The sequence below is a fragment of the Carassius auratus genome, chromosome 10, assembly GCF_003368295.1.
Source record: "Carassius auratus strain Wakin chromosome 10, ASM336829v1, whole genome shotgun sequence".
NCBI lineage: Eukaryota > Metazoa > Chordata > Actinopteri > Cypriniformes > Cyprinidae > Carassius > Carassius auratus.
In genome coordinates, this window is record NC_039252.1 from 16,580,387 (window position 1) to 16,602,305 (window position 21,919).

At 41.0% G+C, this 21,919-nt stretch overlaps 1 pseudogene; it reads right to left on the reverse strand.

Annotated features, from left to right (window-relative positions):
* Window positions 1-203: 203 nt before the first annotated feature.
* Window positions 204-20,298, reverse strand: LOC113110078 (transcription factor RFX3-like; annotated as a pseudogene).
* Between the last annotated feature and the right edge of the window lie 1,621 nt (window positions 20,299-21,919).

Consider the following 21,919-nt stretch of genomic DNA (forward strand, 5'->3'; position numbering starts at 1 on the left):
AAAGAGAATCGTTTTTTTGCGGTGTGTTAGAAGTACATTTTAGTTTATCTTTCTGGTGTCCCAAAACAGACTCTTAGATGATCTTAAAGACGTACTAAAGAATCATTTTCAGTATATTAAGCACAAAATCAGAGTGCATTATTTTTCTTCACCTGGGAACATGAGGGGTTTAAACATCCTGGAGTTGGTTTGCTAGAGTTTGATGATCTCAGCGAGAGTCTGTGTTTCTGCTGAGGATGAGGACAGATGTTTTGGAGACAGATGCACTGAAAGGCTTTCAGACCGAGGCGTATGTGTTTCCCAGACTGCTGCAGTGGCGGATGGTGCTGGTTCCGCTCAAGCTGAGGATGTGTTCGCTCGAGGGTGAAGCGCGGAGCATGCTGGACTGAACCACGCTCAGCACCGCGCCGCTGCCGTCCTCCACCTGCATGACCTCGGGCTCCGCTTTCTCCCGCTTGGCCAGAGGCTCGTCACACTCCTCCATCTCCTCCATCTCCTCGTCCAGATCACTGTCCATCTCACTCACCTCGTCTACAGACATCAGAGAGAAGCAGAAGGTCATTCACAACCCATTTCACTTCAACACTGATGTGTGGTTTGTTTGGAGGACAATATTAGAAAATCTGGAATCTGAGGGAGCAAAAAAATCTAAATATTGAGAAAATCATCTTTAAAGTTGTTCAGATGAAGTTCTCAGCAATGCATATTACTAATCAAACATGATGTTTTTATGTATTTATGGTAGGAGATTTAGAAAATATCTTCATGGAACATGATCTTTACTTTATCCTTTTTGGCATAAAAGAAAAATGTATAATTTTGTGCTCCAGGGTCAAATATTACGTCTTGTTTTCTTAAAAAAAAAAAAAAAAAAATTTAGTTTTTACTTAAAACAAACAAAAATATCTGCCAATGGCATAGGAAAAATAGCCTTAATTCAAAGGCTAAACAAGATTATTTTTCTTGACAAGATATTGTCAGATATTTTTGTTTGTTTTAAGGAAAAACTAAGAAAATTTAGATTTTTTTTATTTTAATATCTTAAATCATTTCACTTGTACAGTGAACGCATCTTGATTTAAGAATGTTTAGATATTTATACTAGAAAACAAGACTAAAATACAATGTTTTTGTTAGGGACTTTAAAGGGTTGGTTCACCCAAACATGAAGATCAAGTCGTGTTTTTGTTGTATACTACAGAAGGAAATGTTTAAATAATGTCACGGGTGCACTAGTGATATAATGCTAGCGTGTGGTGTACATCAAGCTTCTAAAGGGATAGTTAACCCAAAAATTTTTATTTTGTCATTAATTACTCTCTCTCATGTTGTTTCAAACCCTTTATCTTCAGAACACAAATTAAGATATATCGTTAAAATAGTCTGTGTGTTATCAGTGGTTCAGAGGAATTGTTGAACAACCTTGTTTTCTTTGCGGACAAAAAGTGTTCTCGTAGCTTTGTTAAATTACAGTTGAACCCCTGATGTCACATGAACTGTTTAACCAATGTCCTCGCTACGTTTCTACATAATTAATGAAAGAAGTTTTATTTTTGTGTAAACTATCCCTTTAAAAAGATGCAAAAGTATCATATTTCAAAAGAGCGGTTGTCCGAAATGAAAGAAAGGCATAGTGTATTAAACAGAAAAAGAGTAAACTGATTTAATCTTCATTTTTGGGTGAACTATCCCTTTAAACAAAAAGAAAATTTAAGGCAATTTAGCTTGATTTTATTTATAAAGATAAAAAAGGAAAACTTATTCTACAATGGACCACCAGCATGGTCTCTATTAGTCAGAATGACTCAAATTTAGAGGGATTATTGGTGATGTGAGCCAGAAAGGAAAACGTAATGATGGAGGAACACAAACTGTAGAGTGTTTGTACAGTAATGTCTTGTCTCTCTGGTCTAAAGTGGCTGGGCTCGTTAGTCCGGACTGTAATTATGTAACTCTGGGTGTAATGAGGTCTCAGCTTGCAGTCTGAGCTTACCTTTGTCGATGTTGGCAGGTGACATGTTATTCAGGTCCTGAAACTGCGATAGATGGAGCAGCACAAAGAAATGGTGATTAAAGAGAAAGACTGACTTCGTGGCTCTTTACGGCTCACGCTGAGCTACACACAGTCTTTACCTCTCCCATAACTCTGATGGGCGTCTCTCCTGTGGCCTGTGCGACGCGGTGCTCCACCAGATAGAACATGTACTCGTCGTACAGCAGCCGGATCAAGTGGAACGAGCCGAAACTCGCCGCGCTGCGGAGGGTCAGGTCTCTGATGACCATAGAGCTGTGAGAGCACAGTAAAACATGCAAAAGTACAGTTAACACTTTGATCGTAAGGGTGTAGGAGAGATTCTTGGTTCATTTGGTTGGTCGTAAAGGATTTGGGGAGATCCCAGTATGGTTTCAATCTACACAAACTGAACCAAGTGTGAAATGTCTTGCCTGTAGAAGGACCACTTGAGCAGGAACTGGCGTGCAGCTTTGGGGAGGGATGGTTTATCCTCGTACGGCTTGAGTATTTGAGTGACCACGTTGTCCAGCCAAGCTGCCCACTGTTCCAAAGAGCTCTGCTGCTGGAGGGTGGCCTTGAAGTCCTGCTCGAGGCGTTGAACTACGCCCTCTTCACACTGGCACACCCACGAGGCCTGCTCCTGTACGCCATCAACAACCATCACAACATCACTGCGATGCATCGGCTAATCGACATTGTAAGGCTGGAATAGGCTACATGAACTTAGCATAGATTCGAAAGTCAGATAGTTGCCAAAAGCCAAAGCCAGTCTGCAGATTTTGGGTAGTCCACAGTTGACAGATTTCACTGAATATTTGCATAGTGCATGACGGGCAGAGAGATAAATGATGTGAAGGCCAAGTATAATAACCCTAGTGAAAAATTAATTTAATACATTTTGTGCCAAGCACACTTCAAATGCATGCACTTAATATAAATACCCTCAAATTGTACTTAATAATAATAATAATAAACTTGTCTCTGCTAAATTTAGAACAACTTATTTTTTAACGCGCTTTAATTGTTTGTAAATAGTGAAGCTAAAGATATACTGAAGTATTTTTGATGGTGCTAAAATGAAACCTTTGCAAGGACATTTTATCTTGCTTTTGAAGTTTTAGTTTTAATGTCACAAATAAATGAGGATTGTATGATCTTTGAATAATATCGGTTTGAATAATATCGGTTTAATATCGGTAACATTTTATGCTTGATATTAAGAAATTTTAGTTTATAATTTCATTTCATAGTCATCAGTAGCACTGGAGCATTTGTAGCTATAGACAACAATACATTGATTGAGTCAAAATTATACATTTTTCTTTAATGAAAAAAATCATTAGGATTTTAAGTAAAGATCATTTTTCATGAATATATTTAGTAAATCTCCTACCATAAATATATCAAAACTTAATGTTTGATTAGTAATATGCATTGCTAAGAACTTCATCTGAACAACTTTAAAGATGATTTTCTCAATATTTAGATTTTTTTGCTCCCTCAGATTCCAGATTTTCAAATAGTTGCATCTCAGACAAATATTGTCCTCCGAATAAACACACATCAATGGAGAGATCATTTATTCAGCTTTCAGATGATGTATACATCTCATTTTTGCAAAATTGACCCTAATGACTGGTTTTGTAGTTCGGGGTCACATATGTTAATAGATACTAACTATAGTATGAAATTAATGTATTCCTTATTTACTAGGTAATCAATATTTGGGATTAACCATTCACAAAGTCGGCAAGTGTTGTGTATTCCAGCCTTTACAAAAGAGTGCATGTTCAAAACTATGGAACAAAATGCCGGCTTTCTCTGTCAAGATGCCACGAAGTGCAAAACATACCTGAACATTGGCAAAGTCGACCCGGTTGAGGTCGCTGAGCATCTGGTTGATCTGGGAGGTGTTCTGCAGCACTGCACGGGCCGCCTGCGCCAGATGATTCAGAGACGTGTATCTGCGCAGCGTCTGAGCGAAGGCACTAACAGCAGAAACCTGCGCAATAGAGGAAGGACTTCTTGAAACTGGGATTTCTACAGCAGACAAAGGCTTTCATTATCAGCTGGAAACCCTCTACAGTCTTACCTTGGTCTGGATCATCCTCTGAGGGATGCTGCTCATGGCGTTGGTGAGCCAGCCCTCAAGGCTTTTGGCAAAATTACGGATGGCTTGAGTCAAGGCACCTGTCGAACACAGATGGAGATTTAGATTTACACTGAATAAAGGACAGAGAAACAAGTAAGATTTTTTTTTTTTTACAGAAGTCTCTTCTGATCAACAAGCCTGCATTTATTTGATCCAAAATACAGCACAAAGAGTAAAACTGTGAAATATTTGTACTATTTAAAATATCTGTTTTCTATGTGAATACATTTAAAAATATATTAAATTCCCCTGTTAGTGTATAATGTTACAAATGCTTTTTATTTCAGATAAATGCTAATCTTTGAATCTTTCTATTCATCAAAGAATCCTGAAAAAAAATTTACTCAACTGTGTTCAACATTGCTAATAATCAGAAATGTTTCTTGAGCAGTAAATCATCATATTTTTCTGATTTCTGAAGATCATGTGACACTGAAGACTGGAGGAATGATGCTGAAAATACAGCGGAGCATCACAGAAATACATTACACTTTAACACAGATTCACACAGAAAACTGTTATTTTACATTGGAATAATATTTCCCAATATTACCACTTTTGCTGTATATTGGATCAAATAAATGCAAGCTTGTTAAGCAGAAGAGACTTCCTTTTCTCCTTCAAACTCACGTATCAGGACTCAATATAAGGACGGCCTGAAGGCAAAGGTGAGCGTAAAACATGCTCAGGATTGTTGTCGGAGCTGTGGAGCGCTGTGTGAGAAGTTGTTTTCTGTGAAAGAAAACTAATAAACCTAATGCCGTCAAAGAAAAATAAGTTGTGCTCACTGCTCCTGACTAAATATCCTTTTTAACATCAATAATGATTCATTTATATTTTATTTATACATAGAGGCCTATGCAGTTATTTTATATTTATTACATTTCAGTACCTGAAATATCTTTTAGACTGAGCTAAGTTTATTGAAGCATAAATATTTAATGTTATATTTTTTTTTCTTCCATATTCCCCCAGAAAAACTGTGTTGTGTACTTACATATTTCTGCTAAGTGAATTGATAACTGGTAAATAATTATTTAAAAAATAGTTTTTTTAAGTAGTAATATGATCATTTACATTGAGTAATATTTTTGTCACAGTTTCTTCAAGTTAAACCAAACTTTTATTTTGACAGGATGCTGTGAAGGCCTTTAGGTCATGTACGTTATATGTTTTGGTTGCATTTGTGAGTTAATAAAAATTTAGATGGTTGTTTAAAATAGGTATATAATATCCCAATATCGATAAATCGATTGATATACAGTATCAAATCTTATCGTAGAATATTTTGAGTTATCTGCAAATGTATTGCTGGGTATGAGAATCAATGTTGTATTGTATTAAGACGAACCCTCCGATTTACACCCTAGTTTATAGTATCTGAACTGAACAGAACACTGGAAGAAAAGAGTTTCATGCTAATCCACATTTGGCCTTTTGAGGCTATGACTATGAAGAAAGACTCACTAGGAATGGGTCTCAGAACATCAGGGATGAGGATCTCCACGAGGGCCTGATACATCAGATGATCACAGGTGTTCATCCACTTTAGCACTGCCTCGTTTCCACAGAGAAGAACCAGTCCGGTCCGCGGCAGGCGGCCTTCGATTTCGCTCAGACCACTTAATCAAAAATAATTAGATTTTAACATTACGGTTTACACATTATTTTGATCCTCCACTTTAGATATTCTACTAACAGTTAGTAACTTTGCAACTACATGTCAACTAGCAGTCATTAGAGTATAACTAGATTGTCTGCTTAATATCTGCTAACACTTTATTTTGATAGGTCCAAAACATACAAGACTGTGAGAATCTGTCAACTTATTTAACTAACCATAAACCTAACAGTATACTCCGCAAACGAGCGCGAATCAGTCTACATGTAGCCACGGACGAGCGCGAATCAGTCGACATGTAGCCGCGGACGAGCGCGAATCAGTCCACATGTAGTACAACATGTAGTACGTTATATGTTTTGGTTGAATTTGTGAGTTAATAAAAATTTAGATGGTTGTTTAAAATAGGTATATAATATCCGACATGTAGACATGTAGCCGCGACATGTAGCCGCGGACGAGAGCGAATCAGTCGGCTTGTAGCCGCGGATGAGCGCGAATCAGTCGACATGTAGCCGCGGACGAGCGCGAATCAGTCCACATGTAGCCGCGGACGAGCGCGAATCAGTCCACATGTAGCCGCGGACGAGCGCGAATCAGTCGACATGTAGCCGCGGACAAGCGCGAATCAGTCCACATGTAGCCGCGGAGGAGCGCGAATCAGTCCACATGTAGCCGCGGACGAGCGCGAATCAGTCGACATGTAGCCGCGGACGAGAGCGAATCAGTCGGCTTGTAGCCGCGGATGAGCGCGAATCAGTCGACATGTAGCCGCGGACAAGCGCGAATCAGTCGACATGTAGCCGCGGACGAGCGCGAATCAGTCGACATGTAGCCGCGGACGAGCGCGAATCAGTCGACATGTAGCCGCGGACGAGCGCGAATCAGTCGACATGTAGCCGCGGACAAGCGCGAATCAGTCGACATGTAGCCGCGGACGAGCGCGAATTAGTCCACATGTAGCCGCGGAAGAGCGCTAAATCAGTCGACATGTAGTACGACATGTAGTATGTTATATGTTTTGGTTGAATTTGTGAGTTAATACAAATTTAGATGGTTGTTTAAAATAGGTATATAATATCCGACATGTAGACATGTAGCCGCGACATGTAGCCGCGGACGAGAGCGAATCAGTCGACATGTAGCCGCGGACGAGCGCGAATCAGTCGACATGTAGCCGCGGACGAGCGCGAATCAGTCGACATGTAGCCGCGGACGAGCGCGAATCAGTCGACATGTAGTACGACATGTAGTACGTTATATGTTTTGGTTGAATTTGTGAGTTAATAAAAATTTAGATGGTTGTTTAAAATAGGTATATAATATCCGACATGTAGACATGTAGCCGCGACATGTAGCCGCGGACGAGAGCGAATCAGTCGGCTTGTAGCCGCGGATGAGCGCGAATCAGTCGACATGTAGCCGCGGACGAGCGCGAATCAGTCCACATGTAGCCGCGGACGAGCGCGAATCAGTCTACATGTAGCCGCGGACAAGCGCGAATCAGTCGACATGTAGCCGCGGACGAGCGCGAATCAGTCCACATGTAGCCGCGGACGAGCGCGAATCAGTCCACATGTAGCCGCGGACGAGCGCGAATCAGTCGACATGTAGCCGCGGACAAGCGCGAATCAGTCCACATGTAGCCGCGGACGAGCGCGAATCAGTCCACATGTAGCCGCGGACGAGCGCGAATCAGTCGACATGTAGCCGCGGACGAGAGCGAATCAGTCGGCTTGTAGCCGCGGATGAGCGCGAATCAGTCGACATGTAGCCGCGGACAAGCGCGAATCAGTCGACATGTAGCCGCGGACGAGCGCGAATCAGTCGACATGTAGCCGCGGACGAGCGCGAATCAGTCGACATGTAGCCGCGGAACGAGCGCGAATCAGTCGACATGTAGCCGCGGACAAGCGCGAATCAGTCGACATGTAGCCGCGGACGAGCGCGAATTAGTCCACATGTAGCCGCGGAAGAGCGCTAAATCAGTCGACATGTAGTACGACATGTAGTATGTTATATGTTTTGGTTGAATTTGTGAGTTAATACAAATTTAGATGGTTGTTTAAAATAGGTATATAATATCCGACATGTAGACATGTAGCCGCGACATGTAGCCGCGGACGAGAGCGAATCAGTCGACATGTAGCCGCGGACGAGCGCGAATCAGTCGACATGTAGCCGCGGACGAGCGCGAATCAGTCGACATGTAGCCGCGGACGAGCGCGAATCAGTCGACATGTAGTACGACATGTAGTACGTTATATGTTTTGGTTGAATTTGTGAGTTAATAAAAATTTAGATGGTTGTTTAAAATAGGTATATAATATCCGACATGTAGACATGTAGCCGCGACATGTAGCCGCGGACGAGAGCGAATCAGTCGGCTTGTAGCCGCGGATGAGCGCGAATCAGTCGACATGTAGCCGCGGACGAGCGCGAATCAGTCCACATGTAGCCGCGGACGAGCGCGAATCAGTCTACATGTAGCCGCGGACAAGCGCGAATCAGTCGACATGTAGCCGCGGACGAGCGTGAATTAGTCCACATGTAGCCGCGGAAGAGCGCTAAATCAGTCGACATGTAGTACGACATGTAGTATGTTATATGTTTTGGTTGAATTTGTGAGTTAATACAAATTTAGATGGTTGTTTAAAATAGGTATATAATATCCGACATGTAGACATGTAGCCGCGACATGTAGCCGCGGACGAGAGCGAATCAGTCGACATGTAACCGCGGACGAGCCCGAATCAGTCGACATGTAGCTGCGGACGAGCGCGAATCAGTCGACTTGTAGCCGCGGAAAGAGCGCGAATCAGTCGACATGTAGCCACGGACGAGCGCGAATCAGTCGACATGTAGCCACGGACCAGCGAGAATCAGTCGACATGTAGTCGCGGACGAGCGCGAATCAGTCGACATGTAGCCGCTGACGAGCGCGAATCAGTCGACATGTAGCCACGGACGAGCTCGAATCAGTCGACATGTAGCCGCGGACGAGCGCGAATCAGTCGACATGTAGCCACGGACGAGCGCGAATCAGTCGACATGTAGCTGCAGATGAGCACGAATCAGTTGACGTACTGGCAAAGTTACTTGTTGTTAGTAGAATTTCAAAAGTGGAACATAACAATACAGTGTAACCAATGTTGCTTGTTTAATCTAGTAAACTTGATGAAACAGAGGTAGGTAACAAGAGTAACACACCTGTTTTCAGTGATGGTGACGCCCTCTACGGAGCTGGATGGAGAATAGCGCCAGAAAGTCTGCCACAAGTTCTCGATTAGATTGAACTGAAGGTTCACCACTACGTCCAAAATGGCCTACGTGTGAAAATGGTAACAACACCGTTAAACTTGAATTCAGCTGAGAATAGGCCTTTATCACACTTCCACGGTCGAAGAGCAGACTTTTCAAATAATAGTAGGGATGTAATGATTCACTCAACTCACGATTCGATTTACAATTTTGATTTCACGATTCAATTCAAAAAATTTTTTTACAAAATGAGTTTAAGACAAATTATAAATTAAATGTGTCCATTTTTATTTCTTGGACAAAACGCTGCACTTTTCTTTCTGAAACTGAAATATAACACTATAATAATAATAATAATAATAATATGCTAATATACCACTTGCATATTATTGCTCTTTTGTTGGTTTTGATTGCTTCGATTGTCTTCATTTGTAAGTTGCTTTGGATAAAAGCGTAAATGACAAAACTAAATTAAAAAATAAAAACAAACCCCAAATCAAATAAGTAACGAGAAAAGAAAAATCTCTTCATATAAACAAAATAAGGCTTTGTGTGTGTAAAAGCAACCACTGCATTTTAATAATGATCCAAACAAAGATGCTGCATACGTTCAACACGAACAGTTTTTAATCTAAATTAAATTGTATAATTTCGAAATCTGAAGTTAAAACAGAATGGTTTGACTTCAGTTTTGTGAAACTATACATAAATATCTGCATGAAACCGAAACAGCAGACGAGATGGTGGAGCTTAAAGCGTCTCCTGTAAACAAAGCAGTGCTGCACTTATGCATTATACAGAGGCAAGATGAAAAGAAAAAATACCATCTCAACTTTTCTAAAGACAGTAAGTTCCCCTCGGACACGCATTCATATAAACTCATGCCACTAACTGAATTGCCATTTGTTTAGCATCTCAACTGATTTGAATCGTCACATTTTAGATTAGATTTTGGAATTTCCTTTAAACTACTTATCGAAGCCGGATATGACGACACGCAGACTGTGATAAAGGTCTAATTGAGCGTGACGACTGACCTCGCAGTGCTCTCTGTACAGCGTCTGAAGGGCTTTGACGTCCTCTGGTCCAACACCTTCCACAGGCTCTCCGAGGTCAAGTTCAGTGAACTCTGGCAGAGCTATGGACCCGTCTAATGGGGCACATGGGGAAATTCAGAAAAGCTCTTCTATAATACGAATGTGCGCTAACCGTCTCCTGTGATTTTTGCGTAATGTTTACCGAGGAACTGCTGATGATGCTGGCTTTGAGCGATGAAGGACTGCTCTGCAGCGCTGGGTGTGTGCCCCCCGCTGGAGAAGCTCTCCCTGAAACACCGTCAATCTTCGGTACTGGCTTGAATCTAGAGAAGAGACAACAACAGGTGAGCCCTGTTCCAAAACAAAACCAGCTACCTTTATAACTTAAATGGATAGCAACAAACTTTACACAGGCGCTACATGTTAATTTATAGGGCCCTATGAATTTTTTTTAATTCTTTTTTTCCAAATTACATTTTATTAAAAAAAAAAAAATTGGATTATGTTCCCCCCCCCCCATTTAAATTTTTCTAGATTCTGTATTAATGGTTAAATAAAAAACTATCCTAATTAACTGAAATAATGAAACTTACAATATTAAATGACAATTTATTAAAACAAAAGTAAAATTAAGACCCTAGAAAATGTTTTATTTTCTCAAATTGTTTTCTGACCAAATTTGTGTTTTCCATTTATTTTCCGGATTCAATTTTAATGGTTTCTTTAATTACTAATAATCAAAAACATCTATTAAATTTGTTATACTTTTTTTTTTTTTTTTTTTTTTACACCCCATAATCAAATTCTATGCCATTCCGCGTTATATAGTAAATTGCATTTTTATGATTGGATCCCATGATTCAGTCCACATTTGTGCATGCAGTTAAAGTATACATTTGATCAGTACATGCATTTCCTGAAAACTGAACCTTGACCTTTGTGTTGCTAGCGTCATGCTCTTCTGTTGGGAATACTACTAGCACACGGGATACTCTTGAGAAGAGCGCTACAGATCTCTTTCCTGTGGTTTGACAGAGTCTACAGTACCTCTGCTTCTGCTGGACGGGCTGCTGTCTCAATGCCATGTACTGCATGTCCTCCTGCAACCGGTTCAGAGGAGAGTCCGGCTTCACACGGATCCCGTAATAGTGATACTTAGAGTTCCCTCTGAAATCAAGGTGAGAAATCAGACTGCTGTGAATAAATGCAGGCTTTCTGTTCAGTGCACATTACCAACCAAATGATTCGATTACATCTGGAAAATAAAAGCGATTTAGGTGTGTGAAATATAGCTGATTTTACCGGGTGCCCAAGCGGCGTGTGCGCAGCCCCATGAAGATGGAGCGGATGAGCTTCCCGAAGGATGCAGCGTTGACGGGATCCAGCTTCTGCTCCTGACAGTGGCGCAGGTAGTGACTGTAGAGCGTGGAGCGCGGCAGACTCACGCCCTCCGCTGTCTCGTAATTATCCAGAAGCCATTGCAGCTGTGAAGAATTCATCAGATAAAGTGCACATTTCTTTAAAAAAAATAGCATCTTGTGTTCTATGGAAGGAAGGAAGTCACAGATTTGCAATGACAATGGTGCTGGACGAGTAAAACAGTTAATATTACAAATACTGAAACTATACACACAGAAGAACGATACAAGTAAACGTTGCCATTTAAAAAGTCCACACTGAAAATCTGGAAATAAACATTTACTTTATTTAAAATGTATGGAATGCAATGTTCTGAATTTATAATATGACTCTTTCTAATGGCACAGTGTAGGAAAGAGAGAAAGCGAGAGAAAGCGAAGTGCAAAGAAAGCGAAGCGGTGCATGTTCACAACTTACATGACTGTTGAGCAGCGAACTTCTCTGACTGGACAAACCTTCAGACTTTTGGAGCGTCTCAATCGCCATTTCAATCTGATAGACCAAAGAGCAAAAGAATAAAGGAGAACAAAAACAAAAAAGGGGGGGAAAGTAAATCAAACGAAGGCTGTAGCGACAGAGAGCTGAGCAGCAGAAACAGACCCGACTGAAGCATCCCAGCCACCAAACACACACTTCAGCCCTGCACCGCACATATAATCATAATCATCCAGCTTCGGTTCACTTTCATTCACAAAAGGATGCGTTTTACATCTTTGTGCATTTACATCTAGCACTGACAGTGAGTGCAACAACACACACCTGGCAGAAAATTGTCAAAGGTACCTTTTAATGATGCTCAACCATTTATTTTTAAAGCCAATCGGATGTAGACACATTGGCTCCGTTCCAAAATCTAATGAGCTGCTTAGATAGGGGATATTTTAAGACCTGATCTAAAGGCTTCTCAAAAAAGTAGCGGTGTTGTCTTGTTTTGCATATGCACTGTGTGTTCATATATACACATTACTAAAAAAGTCAACGATTAGTAAACGGTACAATCGAATTAAAAAACGTAATATGTGTGCAAGGAGTTCTTTTAAGATGTTGCTAAACGTTCTTTATTGGCTTCGAAGGAACCCCGATAACTGAGTGTGAAGAGTGTAATCTAAAATAAACTTTTGTGCAATGGAACGCTCTAAAAAAATGGAGATTATTGGTTCCATGAAGAACCTTTGAGATCCACGGAAACTTTCATTTGGACGAATGGTCTTCACAGTGGGAAAAGGTTATTCACATCAAGGAAAAAAATAAATTGGTCCTATGTGGAAACCCAATTTTGGAACATTTATTTTAAAGAGAACAGTAGCAGGAACAAGACCTCAAATTAATTTTTTTGTTTGCATGTAGTTTAAAATTAGCCTGTGTGCATTCTCACTCACTCTTCCAGCACGGCTCACAATTGTTAAGAATGACTATTCATTTGATTCTGAAGTGTGTTTTCAGCTCTTATAGACGTCTCTCGTAAAAAAAACAGTCTGAAAATGATTAGCACTTAAAGGGTTAGTTCTCCCAAAAATGTAAATCAGCCCATGATTTACTCACCCTCTAGTATACATGACTTTCTTCTTTCAGATGAATTCAATCAGTTATATTAAAAATTGTCTACAGTGAGAGAAAAGTGTTTGTAATGTTTTAAATATGGATTTTATTTTACAAAAGCACACTGATTTGCAACATGAGGCATGTTTTATTATGGATGGATGAGCTTTATTTGACTACTTATGGACTGTTGAACAAAAAAACTAAACATTCACTAAAATTATAAGCCTTGGAGGAGCAAAACAATTTGTATATAACTCTGATTGGATTCGTCTGAAAGAAGTAAGTCATATACACGTAGGATGCCTTGAGGGTGAGTAAATCATGGGCTAAACAGAAAAATTATTAAATACGGCTTTAATCGTTCCAAGCACATACGTGACCCTGGAGCACAAAACCAGTCGAGTCAATTTGGTGAAATTGAGATTTACACTTATCATCTCTCCAGTGATGTGTGGTTTGTTCAGAGGACAATATCTGTCTGAGATACAACTATTAGAAAATCTGGAATCTGAGGGAGCAAAAAAATCTAAATATTGAGAAAATCATCTTTAAAGTTGTTCAGATGAAGTTCTTAGCAATGCATATTACTAATCAAACTTTAAGTTTTGATATATTTACGGTAGGAGATTTACTAAATATCTTCATGGAACATCTTTACTTAATATCCTAATGATTTTTGGCATAAAAGAGAAATGTATAATTGTGACTCATACAATGTATTGTTGTCTATTGCTACTGATGACTGGTTCTGTGCTGCAGAGTAAGTTCAGTCGTGTGCGTCTGTGATTGGAGCTCACCGTGGCGGGGGAGGCTCTAGTGGTCTGAGCCGTGCTGTGAGGGGCGGAGCCATCCATGGAGTTTCCTCCAATCAGATACGCTCCTGAGCTGCTGATGATCTGTCCTCCTGACAGCCCCATGGCCAGAGCACCGTTCCCGTTGTTGGTCAAACTGTGAGAGCTCACCTGAGCCGAGCCGCCCTGCGTGTCGAAGTAGTTCCCGCCGCTGTTCTGGTTGTACAGCTGCGGTTCTGAGTATGAATACGTCCGTCTGCCGATAAAACAAGAGCGATTCAGACAGAGTTCGGTTTCTTTAATTGACTCGAGAAACATAATAAGTCTCGTCTTGATGCGTTCGCATCCTTTCAGCTTCAGGTGAGAGTGCTGTTTCCATGGATACACAAATCACCAAAGCATAACTATTTTATAGAGAACATTGCTTCTGATTGCCTTTCTGATATATGCTCTCTTCATTCGGCTGATGACATTTTATTTATAATAGCCAATTTAAAAGATCTTAGCCTCTTGCTGTGTGTATTTCTAAATATGAGCGATCTGAATGTTACTCAGGGAATGAGAGAGAGAGAGAGAGACAGAGAGAGAGAGAGAGAGAGAGAGAGAGAGAGCAGACAGAAGCACTTAGGAGAGTTTCAGGTGAACGTCTGGAAGTGCTTTTTGCTTCTTCTGTAAAAAGCAGACGATCCCAAATTATTACCAAATTTTAGAAATAGACACTTTTTGCAAGATGCTAAATTGAGAATCGGTCAAATGTCTGAGAAAAAAAAATATTGCACATTTTCCCCATATCGCCCATGTTTTATTTGTATGAAGACTAATTCTGCATTTTACTGGTGCACTTACACACTTCTCAGCATTTGTGCTAATGACAAAGCCATGGCTCTGACATACATTGTAGAGATCATGCATGTATTGCCGGCTCATGAACACACTCACATGGTCCCGTTGGTGTAACCGGGGTTGTTTTCCTCCTGAACGTACTGCACCTGTGTTTGATACACATGCTGGACCTGTTGAACAGTCTGCGCCTGAAACACACCACACAATTACTCCCAGTAATTGTGGGAGTATACGTCTCCATAAAGCCGGAGAATATATAAATAAGTGGTTTCAGAAGAAAAAGCAAACAGCAGTATATTACAGTTACAATTCTTTCATTAAGATCCAAACAGAAAGAGACTGATGCAATGCTACATTTCTCCAAATCTGACGAAGAAACAAACTGGTCCTAATCTTGGAAGGCCTGAGGGGTGAGCACATTTTCAGCAGTTTCGGCTGAGCTATAATAGTTTGTTAGACTGATGTGGGCTGCCTCACCTGTTGCTGGACCTGAGACGCCACCTGCTGGACACTGACCGCAGACGGCACAGGCACGCTGGTCTGGAGCGGCACGCTGGACGTGGAGTCAGCGCCGGCCTCGGGGGTCTGCATGGCGCCTTGGACACACAGAATCACCATCATTCACATAATAATTCCTGATTAACTCTTTCTCTGCCAAACACAGAAGTGTCCGTGTTCTCACTGTTATACACTAGGGGGCGCTGTTACACATCTCCTGAATGAGTCACTGATCAAAAACACAGACCAGGAAGACGCAGAAACGAGCATCTCGTATGAAAACTAATGTGATCCTCAACACTAACAGTGTATAAAGAGAACAGTCTGATGCTAGCGAGTGAAGTGTGGATCCAGAAAGTGTTAAAGGAGTTCTGATGGGAGACATCTACTGCAGCTTTACTCTGATTATATTACTGAATATGATCCTGATGTACAGTTTGAGAAAAATGTGATCTTCTCAGCTTTTTGCTCAAAATGTTGCTTTTTTTTATGAAATCTACCTACATTCAAGTGTTAATAAAAAAAAACAATGCTTGAAGCTGGAATAAGTTCAGATATTCATACAACAAAATATTCTGGAGGCCATGAGATTTTAGTGAAAATCAGCAAAAATGCTGGTGGGGAAAGAGTTAACTTGCCTTAAACATCACGAAGAAACATTGAAGTTGTTGCAGCAGAAGGCACTGTATTTAATAATTATTGCATACAATAAATCACAAGCTTCAGAGCCTGCAGACGAAACGCGGTCGTGTTATCTAATTTTCGGAGTCTGTTGTTTGTGAATGTGAACACAGTTCTGGGAGATAATTCTAATGAACCACTTTTATCAGACTTTGCTCAAGCTTTTTAGCATTAAAAAAATGGCATTTCAGAATTCTGAGCAATGAGATCGGTCCAATGGTTGGTTTTTTTTTCTGCTTGCACAAACACACAGTGCTGATTTGGACGGGATCTGTGTGTTCTGTGCAGGTCAGTGGGTGGAGATCACTGCCCGTACCCAGAGCAATAAATGTAGTTAATATTTAACCACCTCGACAGGTTTCTCTATACTCACGCTTTAAGCCGATGAGATTTCAAAAGCAACAGCTGACGTTCCTCTTGAATGCAGTATTGCTGAAATCATTAATGTTAGAAACTATGTATAATTGCATTGGTTGTTCTTGCTCCTGTGCATGCGAGCATTAATGCGGCAGGTAAACAAGCCGTGTTTGAGCAGCGGCGCTCGACCGTACACGCAGCCCAAGGCTTCTCAGCTGTAAAAGTTTCCATGATCAGGTCTCTGCAGGTTAATTACCCTACAGCCGAGCTTCTCTCCCCAGAGACTCCCTCCTCCTCCTCTTCCTCTGCTCCTCATTTACCTGAAGGGTGCAGGTGCTGTTGTGTTCACTTCACCTCCCCCCCAGCCCTAAACATCTGATTACCCAGCATTCCTGACTCACACATAATCACGGCCATTTCCAATGCACACGCCAACTAGAACACGCTTAAACTATTCAGAGATAGCACTTCTAACATTTGATGCCAGTTTGGATTACCATATGGGGTCATATGGCGTTGCTAAAAATAACATTATTTTATGTATTTGGTGTAATATGTTTATGCAGATTAAGGTTAAAAAGACTAGTTTCTAGTTTTCAGTTACTTGTTTTTTACTTCCTGGTGGCATTAAGTAATCCACACAGCATCAGATTCACAGAAATATGGTAAATGCAAAAAGATAAATTGCAACTATCCATTTGTGCACGTAGTGAAATAAACTAATGAAGCACATCTATAAAAGTATTTGAGTTACAGCTTTGAATTCTGCCCAGTCAAACTCTACATTATTTCAACACACATGCATCTGTTACTCGGACGCTTGACAGATGCAGAGACAGATGTTTCCCTCATCCTAACCCAAAACATTATAAACAAGGTGAAAGAAAATGCAGGCCACACTACATTAAACACACATTCACTCCAACAAGGATTCAAACTGTGATCACACACTTTGTTTTAAGCTCCAATTCTCACTATTAACAAACCATTAGCTATGACGTTTCCTGCAATAAACTCTTAATGTGCTGGTAATTAATAGTAAGGTAGTTTTGGTTTTGGTATTAGGGATGTAGAAGGTTGTGCAGAATATGTGCTTTATATTACGTAGTAATAAACAGACAATAATGATGGGAATGCTAATAAGACACTAGTTAATAGCGAGAATTGTTCCCTAAAGTGTTACCAACATAGTTTGATAACATTTATGCACAGCAAATAACTGACAGCTAAGAGTGCAACACAAAAAGTTGATAGTTTTGTTTACGGTTCATGGAAATAAAATGTTGCATTGTTTGATTTTATATCTACTTTTGTTTATTGATGAATCATTCTGGCACTTGATGTCCAGTGTAAAGTGTGCATGTTGAAGCAGGGCTCTGTCTGAAGTGACCCCACCTGCTCCCCGTCTGTGTATAATCATGCACCTGTCTGCTCCCTCCTCCACCCCCCAGCTTCACCTTCAGCTCCTCTCATTCATCCGCTCCCTGTGGGACACTTAAAAGCTTCTGCACACTCAAAAGCTGAAGGGTAACAAAGGCCCAAGAGGAGGGCGACACTAGCGGTCTCTACCCCCACGGCCCACGGAGCGAGGGGTCAAACCTGCTTTTGGGATGCCATACAGAGATATATATATCAGGCAGGAAAATCTGAGTTTGAGTCTCATGGATGCACAAAGGTTACAACAGAGGGCCATGCAACAATGCATTGACCAAAAAGTGGAAGAAGGTTCTTGAGATTATTAAAGATTATGAAAGTGATCGTTTTAAAAACGGTTCACCTAAAGGGCAACCAAAAATGGTTCTTTATTGCAAACCCCTCTTTCAGAAACCTTTATTTTTAAGAGTGTATCTACTGCGCCAATTGAGCTTGAAGCGAAAATATTCAGAACGCAGAAACAATCATTAAAACAAAGACTTCTGAAGTGATTACAGTTGCTGATGTATATTTAGCAATGCCAGGGGTGGTTAAGATAAAAAAAAAACACTAAAATAAAGCAAAAAAAAGAGAGACTTGATTAATCTTAACTATTTTTCTTTTCCCGAGCAGCATCCGCCCACGCGCTCGTGAGCTATGAACCTCAAAGCGTTTAGCTAGAACTGAAATGGATATGAATTATTTACTCAATCAGTATCTCTTAAAGAGATTGGGAAGGGAACGGGATACCGCGGACAGGTGGCACGGCTTCGCTGATAACTAGCGCTTTCTGACATCCCTCCGTCCTCTCGGTTTGACCATTAACAGACTAACAGGAGGAAGACAACGACAGAAGATAAACCTAAAAACACCGGACCTGAGAGAAACACCTGGAATAACAAGATCACCTAAGCTAGCTGGATTGCTTTTGTTTGCTTTCAGAGAAAACACTCTAGAAAAAAAATGAATTAAATTCACTATTCTTTTCCAGAATATCAAAAGTTGCATTTCTATCAGTGAAGCAGGTTGGAGTGATATCCCATGATGCCTCTCTCCACTGAGCACATGTCAGGTCTTCTTCATGACACACACCTGTCCCTCGGTCTATAATGAAGACAACAGGGGAAGCGAGACGTTCTTCATCTCACAGAGGACCCTGATGCAACTCCAGGAAACCCTCGGCGGTTTGTTTAGTCGATGTGACTCGAACCTGCTGCGGTCTGGAGTATGTGAGGATCGCCCGCAAACTGCATCTAATGCAATAAAATTGCATATGTGTGTATTTATATATAAATACATAAATATACACAACACACACATAAGTAAATAATATTGGGATTATTTTGGGTGCGATTAATTGCTTGGCAGCACTAGAAAACTGATTATGATGATGATGCATTATTATACTTGAGCCTTTCATAGAAAAATTAAGGATTATAAATACAGAAATCTAGTTTGGGTTGTTAACCAAGCAATTCTGACAACATTCAACAGCAGGACACATCTTCAGTCCCATGATCCCACCTTCCCTGCATTTCTTCCTTTAATGCAACCCAACCAGCTACAAAATATAATGTCAAAATGCCATGTTTAATTCGACAAGTGATGTCAATACTAATGTGACTATGAGCTTATAATGGATTCTACACAGCTAACTTAGGCTGAGATGTCCACTACTCTTTGACATTTGGCTATTAATGAGCTCTAGATATCCAGCACACAAGTTTTAGTGTATGGATGCCCAACTATGTGCGCCCTATGTAGGGAGCACACTAGGTTTTGAGACGCGGCCACAGAGGCTGAGGGCCAATAGCTTAGCAAGAGTAACTCCTGCTTTATAACAATAGAAGACAGACACATTATCTTCATATGCGCATTATACCCCACAAAACACATCTTAAAACCATTCAGGAACATTCATCAGCCGAAACCAACAGCTCAAACAACTCGGAGAAGAGAAAACTCACTCGGTTTCATCACAAATGAGCGTCAGAATGAAGCTGGGAATAACGCCTCACAAAAACGAGACACATATATACACGTTTATTACAACTAAATCGTTTTCAGAAAATAGAAACGTGAAAATTATCACACAAACGGTGTGTTTTCGAGCACGAACGCAAACTGTGATGAAGAATCGCTTCGCGATGCTAACGTTAGCCGCTTAGCAACACCTGCTTCGTGAGGAGAAGATGATGCTGCGCTTCAACAAAACACCGATTTCATCGCGTTTTCTGCCTCAAAGTCTCACAAACGCGTGTCGTTGTCGTCGTATTTACTCGTAAACAGCATTCAAACCGCGACAGATGTCGTTTTTATATTCGGGTTTAACAAAGAGACGCGATTGAGATGAGAAACATCTGTAGAGAAGGATGAGGAAGATCGACGGCGATGAAACCGTCACAAGATCTTCAGATTCGACTCCAATCATCAGAAATAACACACCTGAGCATCCAGCAGCGATTAAAGCGGGAACTTACTGATGAGCGAGCGGGTACTGTGGAAGTGTTCACCTGGACTGGTGTGAAGATGAGGATGAGGAAGGTGACGGTTAGGATGTTGTTATTGTTGGTGGGTTACAGTCGCCAGGACTACGGTGACTATGGCGCTGCAGCTCAGGGCAACGGTTGCTATAAAGCTCAGCGCGCAACCGTGTGCTGCTCACACACAGAATGCTAATACACCAATAGGAGGCGCTTGACGCCTTGTGGGCGGGGCTTTCTGAAGCAAGTGTGGTTGAGATGAATGAAAGGACTAATTTGCGCATGCGCACGTCACACTGTCCAACTACAGGTGCTGGTCATATAATTAGAATACCATCAAAAAGTTGATTTAACCATTTCCATTCAAAATGTGAAACTTGTATATTATATTCATTCATTACACACAGACTTATATATTTCAAATGTTTATTTCCTTTAATTTTGATGATTATAACTGACAACTAAGGAAAAGCCCAAATTCAGTATCTCAGGAAATTTGAATATTGTAAAAAGGTTCAGTTTTGAAGACACCTGGTGCCACACTCTAATCAGATAATTAACTCAAAACACCTGCAAAGCCTTTAAATGTTCTCTCAGTCTAGTTCTGTAGGACACACAATCATGGGGGAAGACTGGTGACTTGACAGTTGTCCAAAAGACGACCACTGACACCTTGCACAAGGAGGGAAAGACACAAAAGGTCATTGCAAAAGAGTCTGGCTGTTCACAGAGCACATTAATAGAAAGGTGAAGGGAAAAAAAACATATGGTAGAAAAAAAAAGTGTACAATAGGGATAACCGCACCCTGGAGAGGATTGTGAAACTAAACCCATTCAAAAATGTGGGGGAGATTCACAAAAAGTGGACTGCAGCTGGAGTCAGTGCTTCAAGAACCACTACACACAGACGTATGCAAGACATGGGTTTCATCTTCACATTCCTTGTGTCAAGCCACTCTTGAACAACAGACAGCATCAGAAGCGTCTCGCTTCAAAAAGGACTGGACTGCTGCTGAGTGCTCCACAGTTATGTTCTCTGATGAAAGTAAATCAGGGTCCCAGAGTCTGGAGGAAGAGAGGAGAGGCACACAATCCACGTTGCTTGAGGTTCAGTGTAAAGTTTCCACAGTCAGTGATGGTTTGGGGTGCCATGTCTTCTGCTGGTGTTGGTCCACTGTGTTTTCTGAGGTCAAAGGTCAACACAGCCATATACCAGGAAGTTTCAGAGCACTTCATTCTTCCTGTTGCTGACCAACTTTATGGAGATGCAGATTTCATTCTCCAACAGGACTCTGCACCTGCACACAGAGCCAAAGCTACCAGCACCTGGTTTAAGGACCATGGTATCCCTGTTCTTAATTGGCCAGCAAACTCGCCTGACCTTAACCCTATAGAAGATCTGTGGGGTATTGTGAAGAGGAAGATGTGATGTGTCAGACCCAAGAATGCAGAAGAGCTGAAGGTCACTATCAGAGACACCTGGTCTCTCATAACACCTGAGCAGTGCCACAGACTGATCGACTCCATGCCACGCCGCACTGCTGCAGTCAATCAGACACAAGAGACACAACTCAGTATTGAGTGCTGTACATGATCATACTTTACAAGTCATACTTTTCAGTTGGCCAAGATTTCTAAAAATCCTTTCTTTGTATTGGTCTTAAGCTGTATTCTAATTTTCTGAGATACTGAATTTGGGCTTTTCCTTAGTTGTCAGTTATAATCATCAAAATTAAAAGAAATAAACATTTGAAATATATCAGTCTGTGTGTAATGAATGAATACTGTATAATTACTATTTTGCATT